Raw genomic sequence first — 25,442 nt, 5'->3', positions numbered from 1 at the left:
ATCCTGTTCCCGAGAAAAAAAACACTACCAGTAAGATATTCTTGATAATTATTATTTTATAAAATTGTTGACCATACTTACCGAGAAAAACAACAAATCAAAACAATTTCTTGTTGTTCCAGAATTGAAATCTGAAAAGAAATAAAGAATTGCATCCATTAGTGAAAACATAAATTTTAAAAAGATCAATGAAACCGTAAAATATTAACACGCAAAATAGACAAAAGTGAAACTTTTCAAAGTATGACATGGCAAAATTTGCTGAAGATGAATGGAAGCTTCGTTGTTTTTCATTTGTAATTACATTTTAAAATGTGAAAAATACAAAGCAACTGAAAAAATAAGATGAAGATGAACAAATGTAAACAAATGCTTAAAATATCAAATGTTGATGTTGAAGTTTATGGTGGTGGTGGCGGGGCGCATAATGAGATGTGAAGCCATCAAGCTTGGAGAAGTTTTGAAAAAAAAAAACATTTGTATGTACTGCATTTAATAGCGCGTTTGGGATGGTGTAAACTTGTGAGATTCTGAAGAGTTTCCTTGTTGAGATAATTCTTTCAAATTGTCATTGTCGGATATGTGATGAATCAATATCCGAAGGAAGATCAACAAGGACATGCAACTCTAACATTTTAGTCAAAAATGTCCCTAATATCAATGCTAGAAGAGAAAAAGTTGTCATCACAAACTCCTATTACCAGGTAATCCTGTAGGTACACTGGAAAAATATTGGCCCGCTTATTTACCTCCATGGTAAAATAACTCTAAAGATTAATTGCATATATATTTTTGAATCCCCATTTATTTGTTATGTTTTTAATACAAACATGAATGGTTAACTAACTTTCTTCAATTAACAATCACGATTATTTTCCCGGGGAATTGTATTCCCAATTACCAGAGGAATACAAAATTATTGAATTAAGTAATACAATCCTGAATTTTAAAGAGCACTTGATGGTATACTAGGGTTTGTTAAACTAGAAATTTTGAACAAAGTCGTAAATAGGGACCAAATTATCTTATCTTGTTTAATCTATTATCTACTCTTTTTTAATATATTCCAAAAAGAAAATGAATCATATATGTTATAACCTAATATGAACAAGTCTATACGGCCGTAAGTTCAGCCAGGGCGAATCTTATGTAGCCTGCACCATGGATTGCTAGAAAGTTCTACAAAAGACTGTATTATTCACAATCGGATTACTTTGGTTGTGATAACACTTGCCAATGACCAGGTATCTTAAAGCTTTTTAACGTTGTCTTCTAAATTGTAAGTTACTCCATATGGAGTCTATGTTAGACAGAAAAAGGAGAATCAAATACCAATAAAACCCAATTCAGTCCGTGATAGGTTTATATGGTGGAGTCTACAAATAATTGTGAACCGATATGAACCAATTTTCTCTCGGTACATGGATAACCAAGTTTCAATCGGATCTACTGAAATTTGTTCCTCGACGAGGCTTCAGATGTAAAATTTGGGGTCGGTTTATATGGGGGCCATATATAATTATGGACCAATATGGAACAATTTTTGCGTGATCAGTAGAAAGCATATACTGACATCAGGTACCAAATTTCATCTGAAATTTCCACCTCTAAGATGTTCCGAAAATCAAAGTTGCTGATCGGTTATATTAAGACTAAGACCATGTACCAAATTTCAACCGGATCACTTTTCAGCGGTTGATTATCCCCCTTTCACGTCGTTCGGACTCGGCTATAAAAAAGGGGGAGCACTCTTTGGCAAGAGAAAAGTTAACCATTGTGGTATCAGAAAGGAATGAATATTCTAAGTCAGACTAAACCTAACCTAGATTAATGATCTCTTTTTACCACACTCAAAACAAGTTTACTTGGATCCAAAGATTTTGACCTTCCTTTAAGGATTTTGGTATTGATTCCGAGCCAAAGATGCGGCTTCTTTAAAATAAAGACATTTTTTACGGACCTCCCTGGCTTTAAATCTAAGATCGATAAAATTAAAATTGGATACAGATCTCATTCATCGAATTTTTATTCTCTGTTTGCGATATATTAATAAAGGTATTCATGTACAAACAAATTCCAGTTTCAAAATTCTAATTATGCCAAGTAAATCAAAGTAAAAACTGTTTTCTTAATGCTAAAAAACTTTAAACCAAAGATACAAATCCTTAAGTTAGGTTAGGTTAACGTGGCAGCCCGATTAAGATTCAGGCTCACTTAGACTATTCAGTCCATTGGTATCACATACATTAACTAAAAGTACCTATTACATATGGGCACTTCTAGTTTTAACCGTTGAACCTTCTCGATTATTTTCTTCTGTTGAACCAACCTGATTGTTCCAAAAACATTAGCAGACTGCTTAAGTTAACGTTTTCCAGGTCCGCCAGTAATCTGAAGCTATATGCCCCTAAAATTTGCTTACGCCTTACACAAAATGCAGGACACTCACACAAGAGGTGTGTTATTGATTCCTTTTCCTCCGCATCATGACAGCTCATACTAGTTCCCCTGGAATATGTAAGGTAGTTCCTAGCCTTGCTAGCTCATCTGCTTCGCAGTTTGCAGGTAGGTGAATATTGTGCTGTTCAGCCATCTCATTAAGAGATTTGCGGCAGTCGATGGCCGTTTTCGAGTTGAGGAACACAGAGTCCAAGGATTTTATTGCAGGTTGACTGTCTGAGTATATATTAATGCCAATATTGCTTGGAGCATTACTTCTCAGCCAATTCACCACTTCTCTTATTGCTAATATTTCAGCTTGAAAAACACTACAGTGATCAGGTAATCTTTTCGCTATTCGAAGTTCCAGATCTTTAGAATATACTCCGAAACCCACTTGGCCATCCAATATATATCTTTTATTCCCCGGGGTCCGTGTACACCACGCCTCACTGTTGGGAAGTAGAGTCTCAAACTTTTTGTCGAAAAGTGGACTCGCCAAAGTATAATCCACTACGTTAGGCACATCTGGTATTATTTTGAGGACAGAACTGTGACCGTAACTTTTTTCCGACCACAGCGATAGCTCGCGCAACCGCACAGCCGTTGTAGCAGCTGACTGTTTGGCCAAAATGTCTAAAGGCAATAGATGCAATATGACATCAAGGGAGTTTGTTCCTGTCTTGCTGAATGCACCTGAGATACACAAGCACGCCATACTCTGAACTTTGTCTAAACTTAGCATTATAGGTCTAACCACTGCCGTGTATAGCCAATGTACAATTTTTGGTTTTAGTCCCCACTTTTCCCTATTGCCTTTTTGCACGAGTATAAAGCTACCTTTGCTTTCCTCGCCCTTTCTTCAATATTAAGCTTAAAGTTCAGCTTCCTGTCCAAAATAACGCCAAGGTATTTTGCACACTCCCTAAAGGGAATTTCAATACCCCCTAAGGAAATGGGCCTAACCGTGGGAGTTTTGCGATCTTTGCAGTACATGACTAGTTCTGTCTTTGCAGGATTTACCCCAAGACCATTATCTTTCGCCCATTTCTCAGTCATCCGGAGGGCTCTCTGTATAATATCTCTAACTGTTGATGGGAATTTTCCCCTGACTGCTAGCGCCACATCATCTGCGTATGCCACCACTTGTATCCTTTCTTTTTCTAGGGAAACCAGAAGGTCGTTTATAGCAAAATTCCAAAGAAGAGGTGATAGAACTCCTCCTTGAGGAGTGCCTCTGTTCACATATCTTTGTATGTTTGCTTGTCCTAGTGTGGCTGAAATGCGTCTCTTCCTTAGAAGTTCGTCTAACAGCCTAAGTATACCTGGTGATAGAACTCCTCCTTGAGGAGTTTCCTGTTCACATACCTTTGTATGTTTGCTTGTCCTAGTGTGGCTGAAATGCGTCTCTTCCTTAGAAGTTCGTCTAACAGCCTAAGTATACCTGGATCAACATTCAGAGTTGTCAGTCGAGTTGTCAGAGTATCGAGCTCGGATGGACGTTATTGAACGCCCCTTCGATGTCTAGAAATGCCACGATTGTGTATTCTTTGACAGATAGTGAGCTTTTGATAAAGCTGACTAGTTCATGTAATGCAGTCTCAGTAGACTTGCCCTTCGAGTATGCATGTTGTCGTTTCGAGAGCAAACTCGAATCGACGATAGTTCTAAGATAAATATCTATCATCCTCTCCAGAGTCTTAAGTAGGAATGATGATAAGCTGATTGGTCGGAAATCCTTCGCATTCGAGGAGAGGATTTTCCCGCTTTTGGTATGAAAACGACTTTTGATTCCCTCCACTTTCGTGGAATATATGCTAAGTTGATACATCCTATATATCGCCGACAACCAGGGGATAATTCTGTCAGCCACCGCTTGTAACTCCGCCGGAGTAATTCCATCAGGTCCGGCGGATTTGAATGATGCAAATCCTTAAAATAAGTCTTAGCCTATATTTGAAGCATTTTTATCTTAAATTTAAAAATTCTATGTCAGTTGAGTTAAAGACGATTTCTTTAAATTAAAAATGTTTTTCTTTATTTTAAGGAACATTTGCCTTACTTCAAAGATCTACAACTTCAACAGAGGGGCGTAAAATTTCAAGATTTGTGTCCCAAATTTAATGAAAAAAAAAAATTGAAGCAAGTATTATAAACTTTCTTTTAATTAAAATGTCATTATTTTAAAGAATTTTGTCCTTAGCATTGCGTAAATTTCGAGTGCTAAAATTTAAGTTGCATAATCTTCCATATTAGGTCAATATTTTTGTTCAGTGCATGTTTCATGAATATCAGCTTAATATTTCTACTTCTATTGTGTGATTAAAAATTGCAGGACAGATCACGGAACGACGGTAAGAAGGCAAGTCTGAGTGGATATTGTATGGTCTAGAAATCAGTTTATATAAAAAATCTACAAAAGGCTTATTCTACTGTCTGGTTGAAAACACGAGTTATTATTTTGTTAAGAAAAATACTTATTTGTCATACCTACATTGGTAAGGTTCAGTCCCCTAAATCATGTGTTAAACACTTGAAAGCAGAAAAATATTTTCATCTCTACAACAATTGCAGATTAATGAACTTGTAATCTCATCATCCCGTCCATGGAGATTGTGTATTCGAAGACCATGAAATTATATTGCACCAAATATGCTCATCTTCTCCACATGAAAAGCTAGGGGAAAATCAAATAAACGAGAAAAAAAAAACAAATAATAATAGACCAAAAATCCCACTCCAGCAAATAATTAATGAAGTGGAAAGTTCATTGTCTTGATGAATAGAGGAGTTTTGGAATGTAAAGCAGCAGAGGTATGAACACTTATCAGGTGGAACATGAAGTTATACACAGTCCAATGACGTCAGATCATGTATGAAAAAAATGTCCAATTTCCGAATGAAATTCATTTGCATACAAAAATCAGGAATTTTATGGCAATATGCATGGAGAAATATAAGTGAGGAATATTTGAAGGTAATGAAAGGTGTCACGGTGTGGTTTGCCGTCACTTATGGGACTTCACATAACGGTGATAAGGTGTGATAATCATAGGGCTGCGAAATTTCACAATAGTAGGACCTTGAGTTAAATTGGTAATAATCTTACATTTAGTTACATTGAAAATAATTTTATGATTCCGAGCTCTTTTTATACTTTTCGTATTCCTTTGGAGTAAAAAAAAAAAACAATATGTAAAGAATGTTGTACTCTAAGTGTATCGTATCGTAGTCGGGTTTAATTTTTTTGCATACACAGAAATAAATATCACTCACATTTTGCAAAATTTAACTACACGGACGAAAAAGACTGTTTTTCATATATTTGGGTGTAAAAATTATATGTTTGGAACTCAAAATTTTAGCATATTATTCTTAAGTGCAAGCATATTATGTTCATAAACTAGCATATATATGTGTTTGAGAAAGAGTGTCAGAGGGAGAGAGTATTCTGCAAGTCAGTTAAAAATGCAAGTAACCAATTGGTGCCTTAAAAATTTATACACACAAAGAAAATTTCATTAGAAGCTTTTTTCTACCAGTGTATGCCGTAGGTGAAACATAATATGTTTGAACAATACAAACAATATTTTGTTTGGACCAATCCAGAAAATATATATGCTTGAAGCAGAATTTGTTTGGGGGCATATGTTACCGAAGCGATTGTTTTTTGAGGGTGTATACAAATTTTCGTTGACTTTTATCTTAGGGTACAGATGGGGTACAGACAGACATGGATATAACGACTGACGATTATTTAAGAAGATTAGAATACAATGTTGGTTCTTTTGCAAATATTTCTTCAGTTACATTTTTGTGCGGATCATTATTTGGTATTGTACACTGAAAGGAGAATTTTCTTTTCTTTCTTCTTTAGAAGCAAATAAAACAGATCAGTGACAATCTTCATAAATTCGGGCTTAATTTCTTTTATAAAAAATACTTTACAACAAAGGGGGATTTCGTTTGTTTACAATTTAGTTTCGGGGGCTTTTTTTCTTTGTCTGTTAACACATAACAGGTTGGCTGATAAGTCCCCGGTCTGACACATAGATGGCGTCGCTAGTATTATTTTTATATAGTACCAACCTTCAACTAATTCGTGTCAAAATTTGACGCCTGTAAGTCAATTAGTTTGTGTGGTAGAGCGTCTTTTGTGAAGCAACTTTTGTTATTGTGAAAAAATGGAAAAAAAGGAATTTCGTGTTTTGTTTTCTGAAGGGAAAAAATACGGTGGAAGCAAAAACTTGGCTTGATAATGAGTTTCCGGACTCTGCCCCAGGGAAATCAACAATAATTGATTGGTATGCAAAATTCAAGCGTGCACGGATGAAAAAGACTGTTTTTCATATGTTTGGCTATAAACATTATATGTTTGGAATACAAATTTTTAAACACAATATTTTTGAGTGCAAGAATATAATGTTCATAAACTAGCAGAACATGTTTGGGACATATATGTTAATATGTTAGAACATATTATGTTTGGGACATAAAATGTTTGTAAATATAATATGCTTGGATGCAAACATATATTAATTTAGAAATAGCCTATAAACATATATGTGTTTAGTAGCTTGGAGCGCTATTTAACAGGGAGCGATATTGAATTAAGTTGGTGGTTGTTGCTTGTTATTACAAAATTAACATTTTATTTTTCCTTGGGCAATTGATCTGCTACTTCTTTGATCCTTACAAACTGTGTGGTCCGCTGTTCGAATCCCCGTCCGGCAAAAGGTAAAATTAAAATAAAAAAAAATCATAAAATTGAATAATTTCTTCTACAATGTTTGTATCACAGAAAAAAGTGCTAAGAACTAAAAAATCTCGTGGAAGTGAGAAAGATGTGGGGGAATATACAATTAAGTAGAAACAAACTTTTGAGCATTCAGGTCGAAAACCTATGTTGTTAGCACCTATATTACCTGTTTATTTTCATAATTCATTATGATTGTAAATATATAAATAAATAAATAAAATTTTGAGCACAATATTGTTTGGGAGAATTTTTTTTAAGCATATAATATTTTTGGGTGCAAAATACTTCCAAACATATTATATGTTCACATAATAACATATTGTTTTTTGGAAGACAACATTATTGAATTTGGATGCAAAAATACAAAATGTTTGGAACTTAGACTACCCAAACATATATTGTTTAGACCAATATGCTTTCAAACATATTATATATTGGAAGAGATCAAACATATAAATGTTTGGGCAATACCCAAAAATGTATATGCTTGAAGCAAAATATGTTTGGGAGTATATGTTACAGAAGCGATTTTTTGTGAGCGTGTGGTGAAATGAGCACGGAGGACGGTGAACGCAGTGGACGCCCGAAAGAGGTGGTTACCGATGAAAACATCAAAAAAAATCCACAAAATGATTTTGAATGACCGTAAAATGTAGTTGATCGAGATAGCAGAGGCCTTAAAGATATCAAAGGAACGTGTTGGTCATATAATTCATCAATATTTGGATATGCGGAAGCTCTGTGCAAAATGGGTGCCGCGCGAGCTCACATTTGACCAAAAACAACAACGTTTTTATGATTCTGAGCGGTGTTTGCAGCTGTTAACTCGTAATACACCCGAGTTTTTCCGTCGATATGTGACAATGGATGAAACATGGCTCCATCACTACACTCCTGAGTCCAATCGACAGTCGGCTGAGTGGACATCGATCGGTGAACCGTCTCCGAAGCGTGGAAAGACTCAAAAGTCCGCTGGCAAAGTAATGACCTCTGTTTTTTGGGATGCGCATGGAATAATAATGTTTATCGATTATCTTGAGAAAGGAAATACCATCAACAGTGACTATTATATGGCGTTATTGGAGCGTTTGAAGGTCGAAATCGCGGCAAAACGGCCCCATATGAAGAAGAAAAAAGTGTTCTTCCGCCAAGACAACGCACCGTGCCACAAGTCATTGAGAACGATGGCAAAAATTCATGGATTGGGCTTCGAATTGCTTCCCCACCCACCGTATTCACCAGACCTGGCCCCCAGCGACTTTTTCTTGTTCTCAGACCTCAAAAGGATGCTCGCAGGGAAAAAATTTGGCTGCAATGAAGAGGTGATCGCCGAAACTGAGGACTATTTTGAGGTAAAACCGAAGGAGTACTACCAAAATGGTATCAAAAAATTGGAAGGTCATTATAACATAATCGTTGTATCGCTCTTGAAGGGAACTAAATATGTTGAATAATAAAAACGAATTTTGACAAAAAAAATGTGTTTTTCTTTGTTAGACCGGGGACTTATCAGCCAACCTGTTAAGTAGTGGTATAAAGTGTACATATCACTAAATTAGCCCATATTTCATAATTTCCCCTAGCTACTTCGGCTACTGAATATGTAGTCAAAAATATTCAGTATAAATAAATAAATGGATAATAATTTCTAATTAAATTTCACAAGAATTCCATTTTTATGGGTGCGTCAATAAGACACGAAAATTGTGCTGCAAAGACCAATGATATGAACAAATCATCAGCAACATGGTTTCGTAAATTTGCCAAAATGGAATTAATTTACACCATTCAAAGAAAAAACGTTTAAAGAAAAAAAAACCAAAAATATATAAGAAATGAATCATACTAACAAACGATTATCGATTCATTATTAAAAAGATGGAAGAGAAGTGAGACGAAACAAAAACACATAAAATTGCGTAAAAAGTATAAATTAACAAATATGGTCGAATATACATTGCCTTCAAAAAGCAATGAACATTCAGAAGTGACCAAAACTATTTGCCACTTAGAAAACACGTAAAAAATAAAACAAGTTTAGTTGGACTGAAAAAATGGGATTCCTAATTTATTTGAAAAAAAAAAATGAAATCCAAACTATTCTGAGATTTTATTTGTTGAGCATCCGGAATGTTGAGTTTTAAACCAATTTGTTATTTTTCAATGTTTAAGGTAATTACTACTTAAACAATTACTTTGATACTGGGAAACAAATTTGAAATTATCTTCTTTAATTTAAAATTAAATCTCAATTCAACAGAATTCTTTTATATAAATAAAACGCTTTCATTGGAAAGTTCAGCGTCGCAACCAAAACTTTAGGATGCACAATTTACACAATATTAAGGAAAAATTTCTTTAAAATTATCAAATTTGAATTGAAAGTAAATTTTCCTTGTAAAATCGCCACTGCTTAGTCCAAAACTTGGAAAAATTACTCCAATTTTCCTATACTTGGAAAAATGACTCCACTTTTCCTATACTTCTAATACATATCTATCGACCGATAAATCATAACTACACTTTGCGAAGTTGCCTCAAAATTGTTTCATATATAAATGTTTCCCATATATTTTTACTAACATTGTGTTCCACCCCAGGGCATTAACCAACTTAAATTTTAAGTCAATAGATTTTCTAAGAAGTCTTAAATATATTGTCGGTTCTGATTTAAATGTCTGTATATGGAAACATAAACCTTTATATATTGCACCCAACAAATTTGATTTCAGATGGTATCGAAAATGTAGATCACAAAGTGGTACAGCGTATAAAATAGTCGGCCCCGCCCGACTTTAGACTTTCCTTATTTGTTTTGAAGGAATCAGTGTTCTTGTACATTTAAGGGTTAATATATCACAAACAGAGAATGAAAATTCTCTGAATTGAAATGAAATTTTTTGATCCTAGATTTAAAGCTACAAAGGTCCCTAAAAATGTCCTTATTTTAAAGAAGCCGCATTTTTCGCTCGGAATCAATACCAAAATCCCAAAGGCAAGGTGAAAATTTTTGGATCCAAGTAAACTTTTTTTTGAGTGTATGCTAAGCAAAAAGCGGAGGGACACAAATTTCAAAGATTTGTGTCCTTAATTTAAAGAAAAACTTTTTTGAAGTGAAGATTATAAACTTTCTTGTAATTAAAATTTCACACTCAAAAAAAGTGAACTCTCTATTTCACTAAAGCCAATTTATCTTTATTTTAGTTCATGGAATTATTATGTGTGGAGAAAGTTTCCTTTAATCTAATAATTTTTTGTGTACGCTAGTTAAATTAACTAAACCGAGGAAAAAATATACTCAAATGAAGCATAAAGATTAACTAAATTCGTGTCTTCCACAAAATAGTTCAGAATTTCTTTAATTTTGCAAATTTTACCAAAAATGCGTCCATCGTGAACTTCGTATGTTACTAAAGACATTCTTGCAATTTTGAACTCCAAGGTTTTCCTTCAAACTACAAAATTTTCTTTAACAAGTGAAAAAACTTAGTTATGTCTAATAAATTTTCTTGAATTTGTCGAAAAATATTTACTTATTTTTATGACATCGGCGTGATGCCAACGTTTGTAATACTGTTTAGTTAAAATTTTCTACAAATATTCAAAATTTTCTAAAATTAACCGAAAGTTTTCTTCCTGGTGGGTTCACTGTTTTTTTCAGTGTATTACTTCATTACATAAAATGCTTACGAGTCGAATTCATTTATACATTTAGTGACATCCTAGGTGTTAAGAGTTTTATAACGCTCTCGATTTTAATCATATTCATGTTTTTACATACATACACTGAAAAAACAGTGACCCCACCAGGAAGAAAACTTTTGATTAATTTTAGAAAATTTTGAATATTTTTAGAAATTTTTAACTAAACTGTATTACAAGCGCTGGCATCGCGCCGATATAAAAAAAAAAATAAGTAAATATTTTTCGACAAATTCAAGAAAACTTGTTAGACATAGATAATTTTTTCCCCTTTTTAAAGAAAATTTTGTAGTTTGAAGGAAAGAATTGGAGTTCAAAATTGCAAGAATGTCTTTAGTGACATACGAAGTTCATGATGGACGATTTTGTAGTAAAATGTACAAATTTGAAGAAATAATGAACTATTTTATGACAAATACGAATTTAGTAAATCTCTATCCTTAACTTGAGTATAATTTTTCCCGTCTTTTAGTTCATTTAACTAACGTACGCAAAAAATTATTAGAGTAAATGAAACTTTCACCAAATATAATAAGTTCATGAACTAAAATATAGTTAAATTGGCTTTAGTGAAATAGTGAGTTCACTTTTTTTTGAGTGTACATTTAAATACATTTAAAAGATTTTCGTGCGTGAGTACAAAGTTTCTTTCGTGAACGTGCGTGAGCGTGAGTCCTACCAAAAAATATCGTGCGTGAGTGTGCGTGAATCCTATTTCTCCGTCGTGAGTGTGCGTGAGCGTGAGCAAAATATTACTCACGTGCACATCTCTAGACTCTAGAGGATGATGCACGAAAAAAATATTTTTTCGTGGCCAAGAAAATCTTCTTCTAGCTTCAAATGAACATCGTTTACAATTTGTTTTTCGATGTAAAAAAGGTTTTATTTACATTAAAAATTTGTAACACCACTTATTTTTTGGATTCATGGATTAAATAAAAATTTCAAAAAAGATCAACGTTTTGGATATCACATTTCCAAACGTTTTATTTCTTGCGTGTATGTTCAATAAAAACCCACATTTGGATGAAATATTTTTTTCTTTTTCCTACCTAACGAAATTTTAATCAAGTGAACATTGTTTACCATTTTTGTTTTTCGATTTAAAAAAGTTTTTATTGAAACGAAAATTAAAAATTTTGGAAAAAAAAATAAAACAAATGTCACAAAACAACAACATTTCCAAACGTTTTTTCTTTGTGTGTATAATATATATATAGTTGTTGTTAAATGAAAGCCTCCACTTTGATAAAATATTTTTTCTTTTTGCGACCACTAAAAGATATTTCGAATTAAGAAATTAATTAGTTTACATTACCACCTAATCTTAAGCAACCTATGTATCACCATAGAAAGCCACAAAAAGCCACTACTAGCCGTTTTTTGGCAAAACCATTAAAATACCTTTGATTAGTAGTTTCCATTATTGGTCCATTCAAAACGAAACAACCAAAACTAGTCTTATACGCTATAGTATCTCATTACATGGTTGCTCAGTGATTTGTTTATTGTTTTAGATTTTGGTTTCAATACCCTCCACCATAATGTGTGAGGAATTATAGATTTACCATTGTCTGAGTGACGTATAGAAAAATGGGGTTACGTCGCTTTAAATGTGTATGTTCTATATTAGGGGGAAATTCTGAAATGATTTATCCGACCGCCCGTATCATTCCGCCAAGAAATAACGAAATACGAAGATGTACTAATATTTTGAGTATACTAAACAAAAGCTTATTTGGAACCAAATACTTTAACTTTGCCTTACTGATTTTGGTATAGATTCCTTGCTAAAGGTACGAGTCTTGGGAAGCTATTTTGTAAATCTAAGCTCATTAAAATTAAATTGATCGAATTTCATTCTCTTTCGATATACTAACAAAATTATTCTCGTGCATACAAATAAATATCAGTTTTAAATCCAAATTATAACAGATAGTTTAAATTCACAATTGTTTTAATTAAAAAAAAAACTTTAAACCAAAAAAACAAACTATTCAAAACACATTTTAGCCTATATTTCATTTAAAGGTTAATGATTTAAATCAAAGGCGTTACTTTAAATCCATACGACTTCAACGGAGGGATGTAAATCTCAAATTTAAAAGAGAATTGTGGCTAAAATTTATCCCTAATTCAATTCTCCCCTCCTTTGACTCGGAATCAATACCAAAATCATTAGTGTAAAGACAAAATATTTAGAACCGGTCATGCTGTTCTCCAGTATATGGACACCCATACACTTAGTCATATTCATATTCGCATCACCTGATCGTGCCTTTGGTGCGAATGAGGCCGTCTCCTTATATTCGGATCGCATGGTTTCTATGGCTTGGACTTCCTGTATGGTTTTTTTTTGGGGTTTTCTACTGTCAAAAAGTTGTAAACGTCGAAAACCTGTATAAAACGTAAAAACGTAGTAAATGTCAAAAACGCTTACAGGATGCTTGGATTTGATTTCAACCTTTTTTTAATATGCTAGGACATATTGAAGAATTTTAGAATATATAATTATAATTATTTGAAATTTTTATTCAAAAGTAATTGTAAAATTTTCCAGAGAAACTGGTATTTCATTAACTTCTGAATGCAATGCGTTTTCAAATTGTTGTAACTGTGAAAATTGCCGTGGCAAAAGTCAGATTTTCAAAGTCTAGAATGTGAAGGCATACAAAAAACTATGAAATAATTGGTTCTAAAAAGCGTATACTATACATATTTCAATATTGTCAAAAACTAAGTATTTTATGGAGGTTTACGACCTTTTTGGCGTATGGTAAAATACGTCGTAAACGTATGTCAAATACTGTACAGTTTACGACAGACCATCTCTGTCCCGCAGTCAAAACAGGGTGTCGATGTCTTTAGCTATACCCTTAGTTATCCTCATTCCCGCTTTCGTCATGGTCTTCGAATATATGGCCATGGATTATTGATGTATTAGCTGCCTTTCTCGCCGATTACGGTACTATGGCAATCTATTGCTACGTTTTTATACCCACCACCATAGAATGGTGACGGGGGTATAATAAGTTTGTCATTCCGTTTGTAACACATCGAAATATCGTTTTCCGACTATATAAAATATATATATTCTTGATCAGGGAGAAATTCTAAGACGATATAACGATGTCCGTCTGTCTGTTTGTTGTAATCACGCTACAGTCTTCAATAATGAAGCAATCGTAATGAAATTTTGCACAAACTCGTCTTTTGTCTGCAGGCAGGTCAAGTTCGAAGATGGGCTATATCGGTCCAGGTTTTGATATAGTCCCCATATAAACCGACCTCCCGATTTGGGGTCTTGGGCTTAGAGAAATCGTAGTTTTTATCCAAATTGCCTGAAATTTGAAATCTAGAGGTATTTTATGACCATAAAGAGGTGTGCCAAAAATGGTGAGTATCGGTCCATGTTTTGGTATATCCCCCATATAGACCGATCTCCCGATTTTATTTCTTGGGCTTATAGAAACCGCAGTTTTTATTCAATTTACCTGAAATTGAAAATCTAGAGGTATTGTAGGACCACAAATACGTGTGCCAAAAATTGTGTGTATCGGTCCATATTTTGGTATAGCCCCCATATAGACCGATCTCTCGATTTTATTTCTTGGGCTTATAGAAACCGCAGTTTTTATTCAATTTACCTGAAATTGGAAATCTAGAGGTATATACAAATACGTGTGCCAAAAATTGAGAGTATCGGTCCATGTTTTGGTATGGTCCCCATGTAAAACGACCTCCCGATTTGGGGTCTTGGGCTTATAGAAACCGTAGTTTTTATCCAATTTGCCTGAATTTGAAAAGCTAGATGTACTTGAGGACCATCAAAAGGTGTGCCGAAAATGGTCCGTATCGTTCCATGTTTTGGTATAGCCCCCATATAGACCGATCTCCCGATTTTACATCTTGGGTTTATAGAATCCGTAGTTTATATACAATTTGCCTGAAATTGGAAATTTATAGGTATTTTAGGTCCATAAAGAGGTGTGCCACAAATGGTGAGTATCGGTCCATATTTTGGTATAGCCCCCATATAGACCTATATCCCGATTTTACTTCTTAGGCTTCTAGAATCCGGAGTTTCTATCCAATTTGCCTGAAATTGGAAATCTAGAGGTATTTTCGGGCCATAAAGTGGTGAGCTGAAAACGGTGAGTATCGGTCCGTATTTTAGTATAGCCCCCATTAGAACGATCTCCCGATTTAACTTCTTGGGTTTCTAGAAACCGTAGTTTGTATCCGATTTGCCTGAAATTGTAAATATTCTGGTATTTTAGGCTCACAAAAACGTGTATCGGATTAAGTTTTTATCGGTCCATATGGTAATGCCTCCATATAGACCGACTTCACTTCTTGAGGGCGCACTGGTCATGAAAATTGCTTGAAACTCAATGTAAAATTTCCAGATTTTACTTCTCGGGTGAAAATCTACAGATTTAAGATTTCAAATCAAGGCGTTATTTTATAATTTTCTTGCACACTTACAAGAGGTGTTAATGATTCCTCTAAAACTCAAACGAAAATGGTTCTTATAAATCCAGAATCTGATATAGTCCTCATAGATGAAATCTTTAAATTTATCTTCGGGAAGTGTCCTCAAGTCCTCAAGCCCTCCTGAAATTTCAAAGGAAACCCTAATATTTGGTTCAGGGTGGTGGGTATTTAAGATTCGGCCTGACCGAACTTGCTGCTGTATATACTTGTTAAAATTAAAATTATAATTAAATTGCAAATGTCTTTAATTTGAAAAAAAAAACAAAATTCTTTTGAAAGTTATATTAATTAGATTGGACAAATTCATCACATATCAAATAGGAAAATTTCTTCAACTTCAATCATTCTTATTTCATTGAATTTTTAACTTCAATTAAATTATTAATTGAACAAAAATAGTGATATTTTTTTCCGGTCCGCATGCGTACATGGCCATATTACCATGACCATATTATTCTTTATGATAATATCATGTTAAATTTCAACGTTCCAGTTTGCACCATTTCAAGTACTGTTGCAAGTATCCTAGTATGCAATATAATTAAATATTAATGGAAGCTGTAATGAGGTTGATCGAGTAATTATTTTAGGAAATTTCCGCTTGACAATTTTGAAGGCCCAAGGTCATATATTCGATATCGGAAACTATCAAATACTAGCATTGGCAATGAAAACGATTAATCTCTAATGCACACAATTACATAAAACAATTAAATACACATATGACTCTAAGCCATAGGATGTTAATTGCAAATCTCCCATGTTTATTTGATTTTTTAGACCCTGGCTACTCTAGGTTAACCATAATATTGATGGCATTTAAAAAGCAGAAACAATTAACAAACAATCTATTGGACGTCTGTTGTAGCTTCAGTTTAAGTGATTACCTCCAAGATTCAGACAAAAAAAAATAAACAAACAAAACAAAAAGACCTACTTGAGAGTTGAGAAATATGAGGCGTTGATAACTGAAACCTAAAAATTGTTACCAAGAAACGCCCGAAGTTGAACACCCGTACACCCGTTAATATAAAAAAAAAACTAAAACCGAATAAAATCTATAGCCTTCGGTTATAGGTTAAGATTATCAATAAAAAAATATGGTTAAGACTAATTGGTTTTACACCAAACGGCTAGGCGAGAAAACCAAATCAATCCACTTGAAATTTGCAAAATATTTGTTCATCGTATTTGTTAACGTATATCTGATTTGGAATTAAATTGTTTATCAGACGATTTGCATTAATTTTTTTAATCAGTTGGAATTTTGAATGATAGTGAAATATTTTACGGTCTTTTTTTGTTGGAGTGAATTTCATTAAAATTTATTGAGGCTGAGAGTTTGTCAATCGATTGAGTTCATTCGGCTAACCAGTCGTATATACACAGAAAAAAATATCACCAAAATATTTCCAATTAAAAAGTTAATTGAAGTTGAAAATTTTTTCAATTAATAAATTAATTGATACAATTAACTTTTTAATCATGATAGAAACATTAAGTTAATTAAGTCAATGATTGAAATTTTTAAAATGTTTAATTAAAAAATTAATTGATACAATTAACTTTTTAATCAAATTCGGAAGACTAATTCAGTTAAAAAAAGTGCTGATTTTTTTTTACTTTTTTAATTAAAAATGTATTTCAAACAATCATTTGTTAATCCAAATAAAAACTCTAAGCCAATCTAACTAAGTAATTAAAAATAGTTACCTTTTTTAATTAATAAATTAATTGCGTTTTGCAATCAACATCAATTAAATTTTTAATTGAATCAATTAAAAAATTAATTGAATTTTGCTGAAAAAATCAATTAATTTTTTAATCAAGAATTTTTTCTATGCCCAATTAAAACTGTGGTTGATACTATCATTTTCGTGATTGAAGACATTTCAATTAAAAAATTAATTGGATCAATTAATTTGGTGATTGAATCAGAGAAAAATTTTTTTGTGTGTAATGGCACAAAGATTAAATATTTCATCAGATTTTTGAAATAAAATTTAAATTTATGAAATATTTATGCATAATCTTTACAAATACAACGTTATTGTGAATTCTTCACTATTTAGAACTTTACCCCTGTTGTCAATCAACTTTCAAATATGATAAACATACATTTATATTTAAATCGATAAAGAGGAACCTCATTCTTTGGCGATCTCAGCTTTGCAAAAATTGGGCTTGGGCTGCCAAATTTGCATTTGCTGTTCGATTTTAAAACTTTTAGCGTGTCTAAAAGGTAGGCTCTTGGGCTAGACCTACACAAATTCTTATCATTCTATAGCCAACTGAGGTTTGCATATGCCAACGACCTCCAGAGGTATACATCCCTCGAAATAGAAACAAACGAAGTTAGAAATACAATCAGCGCTTGAATAAACTAAGACTACGGTGAAGGTATTAAATGGATATATGTATCTCTTCCGCCGTTCTGAAATGTGTATGTTATGTCGCCTGCCTTGAAAGCAATCCCAGTTTCGACCGATATTTCTGAATGCATCAAAGCTTCTCAAAAGTGGTTTCATTGTGATATGAAACGTCGTTCGGACTCGGCTACAAGAAGGAGGTTCCTCACAATGGACTGAATAATTGAACCTAATGCGGTTGAATCCGAAATCGATTTAGTGGAAATTAAAAATCTATATGGTAAATATGGTCCAAAATGACATGAAATTGTCTTCAATAATTTGTGAATGGGGCGAATCGAGGGTTTCTGTCACTTTACTCTCCAAGCTAGGCATTTTGGGATAACTGGACGTGGCTCATCAAAAATCTAGATTCCAAATACATTTGTAGAATCCGCGGATATTTTGGTTTCCACACACTGTAAAAATTAGAAATGGAAAGCCAACCACACAGAAAAATTTTCACCAAAATATTTCCAATTAAAATTTTAATTGAATTTTCAAAAAGTTATTCAATTAAAAATTTAATTGATTCAACAATTTTTTTAATTAAAATAAAAACCAATCGTTTAATTAATTTTTTAATTGGATCAATTATTTTTATACCCTCCATCATAGGATGGGGGTATATTAACTTTGTCATTCCGTTTGTAACACATCGAAATATTGCTCTAAGACCCCATAAAGTATATATATTCTGGGTCGTGGTGAAATTCTGAGTCGATCTGAGCATGTCCGTCCGTCCGTCTGTTGAAATCACGCTAACTTCCGAACGAAACAAGCTATCGACTTGAAACTTGGCACAAGTAGTTGTTATCGATGTAGGTCGGACGGTATAGAAAATGGGCCATATCGGTCCACTTTTACGTATAGCCCCCATATAAAGGGACCCTCAGATTTGGCTTGTGGAGCCTCTAACAGAAGCATATTTCATCCGATCCGGCTGAAATTTGGTATATGGTGTTGGTATATGGTCTCTAACAACCATGCAAAAATTGGTCCACATCGGTCCATAATTATATATAGCCCCCATATAAACCGATCCCCAGATTTGGCTTGCGGAGCCTAAAAGAGAAGCAAATTTCATACGATCCGGCTGAAATTTGGTACATGGTGATGGTATATGGTCTCTAATAACCGTGCAAAAATTGGTTCACATCGGTCCATAATTATATATAGCCCCCATATAAATCGATCCCCAGATTTGGCTTGCCGAGCCTCAAAGAGAAGAAAATTTCATCCGATCCGGCTGAAATTTGGTACATGATGTTGGTATATGGTCTCTAAAAACCATGCAATAATTGGTCCATATCGGTCCATTATTATATATGGCCCCCATATAAACCGATCCACAGATTTGGCTTGTGGAGCCTCTAAGAGAAGCACATTTCATCCGATCAGTCTGAAATTTGGTACATGGTGTTGGTATATGGTCTCTAACAATTGTGCAAAAATTGGTTTACATCGGTCCATAATCATATATAGCCCCCATATAAACCGATCCCCAGATTTGGCTTGCGGAGCCTCAAAGAGAAGCAAATTTCATCCGATCCGGCTGAAATTTGGTACATGATGTTGGTATATGGTCTCTAACAACCATGCAAAAATTGGTCCACATCGGTCCATAATTATATATAGACCCCATATAAACCGATCTCCAGATTTGGCTTGCGAAGCCTCAAAGAGAAGCAAATTGCATCCGATCCGGCTGAAATTTGGTACAGAATTGGTCCATAGCGGTCCATAATTATATATATATAAAACGTTCTCCAGATTTGACCTCCGGAGCCTCTTGGAGGCTCAAATTAGGAACGTGGTGTTAGTATATAGTCGCTAACAACCATACCAAAATTGGTCCAATCACACAAAAATTGGTCCATATCGGTTCATAATCATGGTTGCCACTAGAGCCAAAAATAATCTACCAAAATTTTGTTTCTATAGAAAATTTTGTCAAAATTTTATTTCTAGAGAAAATTTTGTTAAAATTTTATTCGGTTCATAATAAAATTTTCATTATTGTCAAAATTTTATTTCTATAGAAAATGTTGTCAAAATTTTTTTTCTATAGAAAATGTTGTCAAAATTTTATTTCTATAGAAAATTTTGTTCAAATTGTATTCGGTTCATAATCATGGTTGCCACTCGAGCCAAAAATAATCTACCAAGATTTTATTTCTATAGAAAATTTTGTCAAAAGTTTATTTCTATAGAAAATTTTGTTAAAATTTTATTTCTGTAGAAATTTTTGTCAAAATTTTCTTTCTATAGAAAATTTTGTCAAAATTTTTATTTCTATAGAAAATTTTGTGAAAATTTTATTTCTATAGAAAATTTTGTTAAAATTTTATTTCTGTAGAAAATTTTGTAAAAATTTTATGTCTACTTTGTCAAACTGAATTATATACGTATTCGGCCTGGCCGAACATAAGATTCGGCCTGGCCGAACTTACGGCCGTATATACTTGCTTTTATTGAATTTTGATGGAAACAAAAATCAATCACAAAAATTAATAGTATCAATTGATTTTTTAGTTGACTTTTGTGTTTGATAATATCATTTCTCTGATTGAAGACATATCAATTAAAAGTTGACAGATCAATTAATTTCGTGATTGAAGACAAAAAAATATTAAATATCAATAGTTTTAAGCTTGAGATCTTAGTTTAATATAGAACTAACTAACTAACAAACTATTGATATTTATTTGAAAGAGAAAAGACCGAATAAGAAAACCCAAAAAACACAAGACCAAAAATATTTTTTTTTCTGTGTATGTACGAATGTATAGATTTGAATTTTGAAGTTGATATGTGGCAGCTCTGCACCCAAAACAGTGAACCCACCATGAAATAAAATGTAGGTTTATTTTTAATTTAAAATTTTAACTAAAATAGTTTTCTAATTGCAACATGTTACAAATAAGTTAATACGCTTTGTCAAATTGAAGAAAATTTATTAAAAATAATATTTTTTTCTATTGTTTAAGAAATTGTCATATATTGAAGGAAAAAATTGGATTTAAAAATTGTTAAAATATCTCTAGCACTAAATTGAAGTTCAAAAGGTGTTATAAATTACGAGCTACATTTATTCTGTGTATGTAATATGTTAGTTGGATTCTTCAAGTACCATTTAGTTGGATTCTTCAAGTACCACATTGGCCTTTTATTTAACACAGTCTTAATATTTACCATAAATTTTATGTTATATTACTTCCAAATGTTCGTAAAATTTTCACGAATCACTTTCTATATTGTTATATTGGTATTTGATAATTATTACTTTTTTACATTTTAATTTAGTTTCATCACAGTAGCTTTGTGTAATCAATTCAAAATGTTGTTAACGTAATAAGGAAATTCAATACAATTATGTTGGCAATAGAAAATTTCTTGTAAATTTTGTGAATAAAAAAAAAAATAAACAAATTATTCAATTACATGCACTCAAGTATGTAATACAAAATTTGTACAAAAAATTCGCTAGCAATATCTTGCTGAACCTAAGGCAATCCAAATTGTATGTTTGCAACTTTATTGAAAACGAAAGACTTAAGGCACAAACACATTGACTAATCGAGAGTGAAACAAAAGCAATGAGTGAACACACGCATTCCCTTAGACTATGGCTATGACTTTTCTTTTTATTTGCTTTATCATATTGGAAAAAAGGGTTTACAATTATTGACAAAGATTTGTTAGTCATTATCTTAATTAAATGTAAATATTTAAATGAATGCATAAGTTTTATTGATTTTTAAAAATTCACAACAATGCAGAAATAAGAAGTTTTGAGTAGGTTAAGAAAACAATTAAAATAAATATGTTTGTACTTTTTTAATTCAGATTTGTAATGTACCTATTATTATATAAGCAACGTTAATTTATTTTAATAGGATTAAAATCTTTGGGTCTCTGCTAATTTTCATCTTAATATTCTTTTTCATTAACCATTGTCCATAATTTACAATGGTAGTTATTTCCATATATTTTATTATTTCCACTTATTTTCTGCTCCATTACATTTGTAATGGGAATTTTATTTGTATTGTCTTAGCTGTATGTGGCTAACAGTACCCTGATTTCATTTTACCTATTGTCTGTCCCACAGAAATGTTTGAAATTTTTATGCAAATTTATTTTTTCTTCAATTTTGGCCATTGTTACTTTCGGTAGCAACGTCGTCAGCCCCATGACACATGTCTGAAATAGGTTCTATACATTTCGCAATGGCCAACAATTCAGTATGTTTTATGGGCTACCTCCGCTTATAAGACCTATTGTCACATTATGCCAAATATAGAACTTGCGATATGCCAACGTGCGACTGGAAATATTTTCTATCTTTGGTTTAAGAACGTGATACCTTGAATTGAAGCTCGCCCTATTAGAATATTCATTTTATGTTCAAATTATTGTTGGTAATTTTTCAAAGGCCAACTTTCCTAATGGTTATGGGCAATTTATTTGATATCATTTTGGTGTTTTGTCTTGTGAAGGAATTTTTGGTAATTTGGTCATTTAATGAAAATGAAACTTTTGTTGCGAAAAAAGTACTACACTTATAATCGGCTATGATATATGAGAAAACATTAGAATATAGTAGTATAGGAGAGGATTCAAAATTTGAAAATAGACTTTTGATAAAGAGATATTCACTATGTGTGTCTGCCATAGAAGTCGATTTTGATATTTTAAAATTCGATTAATCGACTTTTAAAGCTGGCCAAATCAAATAGATGAAACGGATTAATCAACTTTTGATGCTGACCAATAAAGGAATAATCGACTTTTAACAACAAATAGTTTAGAACTCGACTTTTTATTGAAGGAAGAATGTGATGTCAAATTTTTCAAGTAATTTTGAGGACAATGAAAGTGTTCTTTTATTTGAAAAATAATTTTGTCATATGGAGAAATATACAGTGTACTGGAAACTGATATGTATTGTAGTCAACTTTAGGTTGCTATTTCAATGCCTTTTCTAAACCGCTCGTCTAACAGCTGTAAGATTGATTCCCGTGACAGTTCATTTTATTGTTTACAAGCTTACAAACGCATTTGGTCTATTACGTTCATAAATAAAGTTATTTGTGATGGAATTCAAGCTTTATAATGTGATTGCTTTATATAAGCTGGAAAACGTTAAAGCAGTCTGCTAATGTCTGGTTGGTTTAACAGAAGAAAATAATCGATAAGGTTCAGCGGTTAAAACTAGAAGTGGCCATATGTAATATGTACTTTTAGATAATGTGGTATCACAATGGACTAAATAGTCTAAGTGAGCCTGAAATTTAATCGGGCTTCCACTATAACCTAACCAAACCTATCGTTAAATATCGTGTCTTTACTCGTTACCATTATACCGACAGTGTTGCATTGCGTTCAAAAAATTTATGAAACTAGAAATCGGTAACAACAGCAGAAATATCCGAAAAGTTAAGACCAGTTTCGAAGAAAATCCACGCAGTCGTAAAAAACATGTCATTTTGAAAAAGGTGTATGAAATGAAACCATTAAAGTTCCAAAAAGTGCAAGAGCTCAACAACGTCTAAAAAGAGTTACACACTGAAAAAAAACATTGTTATACCCACCACCATAGAATGGTGACGAGGGTATAATAAGTTTGTAATTCCGTTTGTAACACATCGAAATATCGATTTCCGGCTATATAAAGTATATATATTCTTGATCAGGGAGAAATTCTAAGACGATATAAGCATGTCCGTCCGTCTGTCTGTCTGTTGTAATCACGCTACAGCCTTCAATAATGGCGCTATCTTTCTGAAATTTGGCACAGATTCGTTTTTTGTTTGCAGGCAGATCAAGTTCGAAGATGGGCTATATCGGTCCAAGTTTTGATATAGTCCCCATATAAACCGACCTCCCGATTTGGGGTCTTGGCCTTATAAAAACTTGATGTATTTTAGGACCATCAAAACCGAAAATGGTGCCTATCGGTCCATGTTTTGGTATAGCCCCCATATGGACCGATTTCCCGATTTTGCTTCTTGGGCGTCTAGAAAGTGGATTTTTCTATCCGATTTGCCTGAAATTGGAAATCTGGAGGTATTCTAGGGCCATAACGATGTGTGCCGAAAAGGGGGTGTATCGGTTTATGTTTTGATATAGCCCCCATATAGACCGGTCTCCCGATTTTACTTCCTGCGTTTCTAGAATCCGTAGTTGTAATCCAATTTACCTGAAATGTGAAATCTAGAGGGACTCTAGGACCCTAAAGACCTGTGCAGAAAATGGTGAGTACCGGTCCATGTTTTTATAAAGCCACCATATAGACCGATCTCCCGATTTTACTTCATGGTCTTCTAGAATCTGTAATTTTTACCCAATTTGCCTCAAATCGGAAATCTAGAGGTATTCTAGGATCATAAAGAGGTGTGCCGAAAATGGTGAGTATGGGTCCATGTTTTGATATAGCCCCCATATAGAGCGATCTCCCGATTTTATTTCTTGGGCTTCTAGAATCCGTAGTTTTTATCCAATTTGCCTGAAATTGGAAATGTAGAGTTATTCTAGGGAAATAAAGAGATGTGCCGAAAATGGTGATTATCTGTTCATGTTTTGATATAGCCCCCATATAGACCGATCTCCCGATTTTACTTCTTGGGCTTCTAGAATCCGCAGATTTTACCCAATTTGCCTGAAATTGGAAATCATGAGGTATTCTAGAAAAATAAAGAGATGTGCCGAAAATGGTGATTATCGGACCATGTTTCGATATAGCCTCCATATAGACCGATCTCCAGATTTACTTCTTAGGCTTCTAGAATCCGTAGTTTTAATCCAATTTACCTGAAATCTAGAGGTACTCTAGGACCCTAAAGACGTGTGCCGAATATATTGAGTATCGGTACAGTTTTTGATATAGCCCCCTTATAAACCGGCCCTCCGATTTGGGGTCTAGATTTTAGAACTACAATTAAATGTGCTGAATACTGTTTGTATCCTTTCATGTCTTGGTATAGCCCCATTACACCGAACTCCCGATTTAACTCCTAGGGTTTCTAGAATTTTTTTTTATCTGATTTGTCACAAATTGAAAATATACTGGCATTTTAGACTCATAACAAATGTATATGATTTAGTTTTATCGGTCCATTTGGAAAGGTCTCCATATAGACCGATTTCACTTATTGAGGGTATATGTTAGAAGGCGCACTGATCATGATTGCTTGAAACTGAATATAAAATTTCCAGATTTTACTTCTCTGTCGAACTTACTACTGTATATACATGTCTTCTTTACACTTAACCAATACCAAGATTCCAAACCAAAGAAGCGGAGAATTGAAGGTAGGATACATTTACGACACAATTTTTCCCTATATTTGAGTTTTGCGTACATGATTCTAGGAAATAAATTTTATCAGAGTCCTTTAAAAACGTGTGAATGACAACTTAACTTCAAATTCGACTACAAGGCTTCAAATAAAAACGTCTTTAAAATGAAGAGTTAAAAACCATCTCCAATTTTTAAGAAGCAAAAAGTCGACAAATTTAAAAGCGATTTCATTAATTTTGAAGATTTTTTCAGAAGTATTAAAGTCATGTTGACCATAGTAAACCGAAATTTTCTTTTATGTTAGGATATTCAATTTTAAGTCGAATCTCTT

The 25,442-nt window shown here is 33.1% G+C and overlaps 1 protein-coding gene across 3 annotated transcripts in view; it reads right to left on the bottom strand.

Annotated features, from left to right (window-relative positions):
* Positions 1-25,442, bottom strand: part of LOC142239444 (uncharacterized) — a 73,533-nt gene that overhangs the window by 34,629 nt on the left and 13,462 nt on the right. For all 3 annotated transcript variants that reach the window (XM_075311234.1, XM_075311235.1, XM_075311236.1), the window contains exon 2: positions 82-131. The gene's annotated coding sequence lies outside the window, so the exon portion shown is untranslated. The remainder of the gene's footprint in view (positions 1-81; positions 132-25,442) is intronic.

This window comes from Haematobia irritans, chromosome 5, assembly GCF_050003625.1.
Source record: "Haematobia irritans isolate KBUSLIRL chromosome 5, ASM5000362v1, whole genome shotgun sequence".
Taxonomy (NCBI): domain Eukaryota; kingdom Metazoa; phylum Arthropoda; class Insecta; order Diptera; family Muscidae; genus Haematobia; species Haematobia irritans.
Note: the sequence above shows the minus strand (reverse complement) of the source record. Positions and strands in the feature narration are given on the sequence as shown.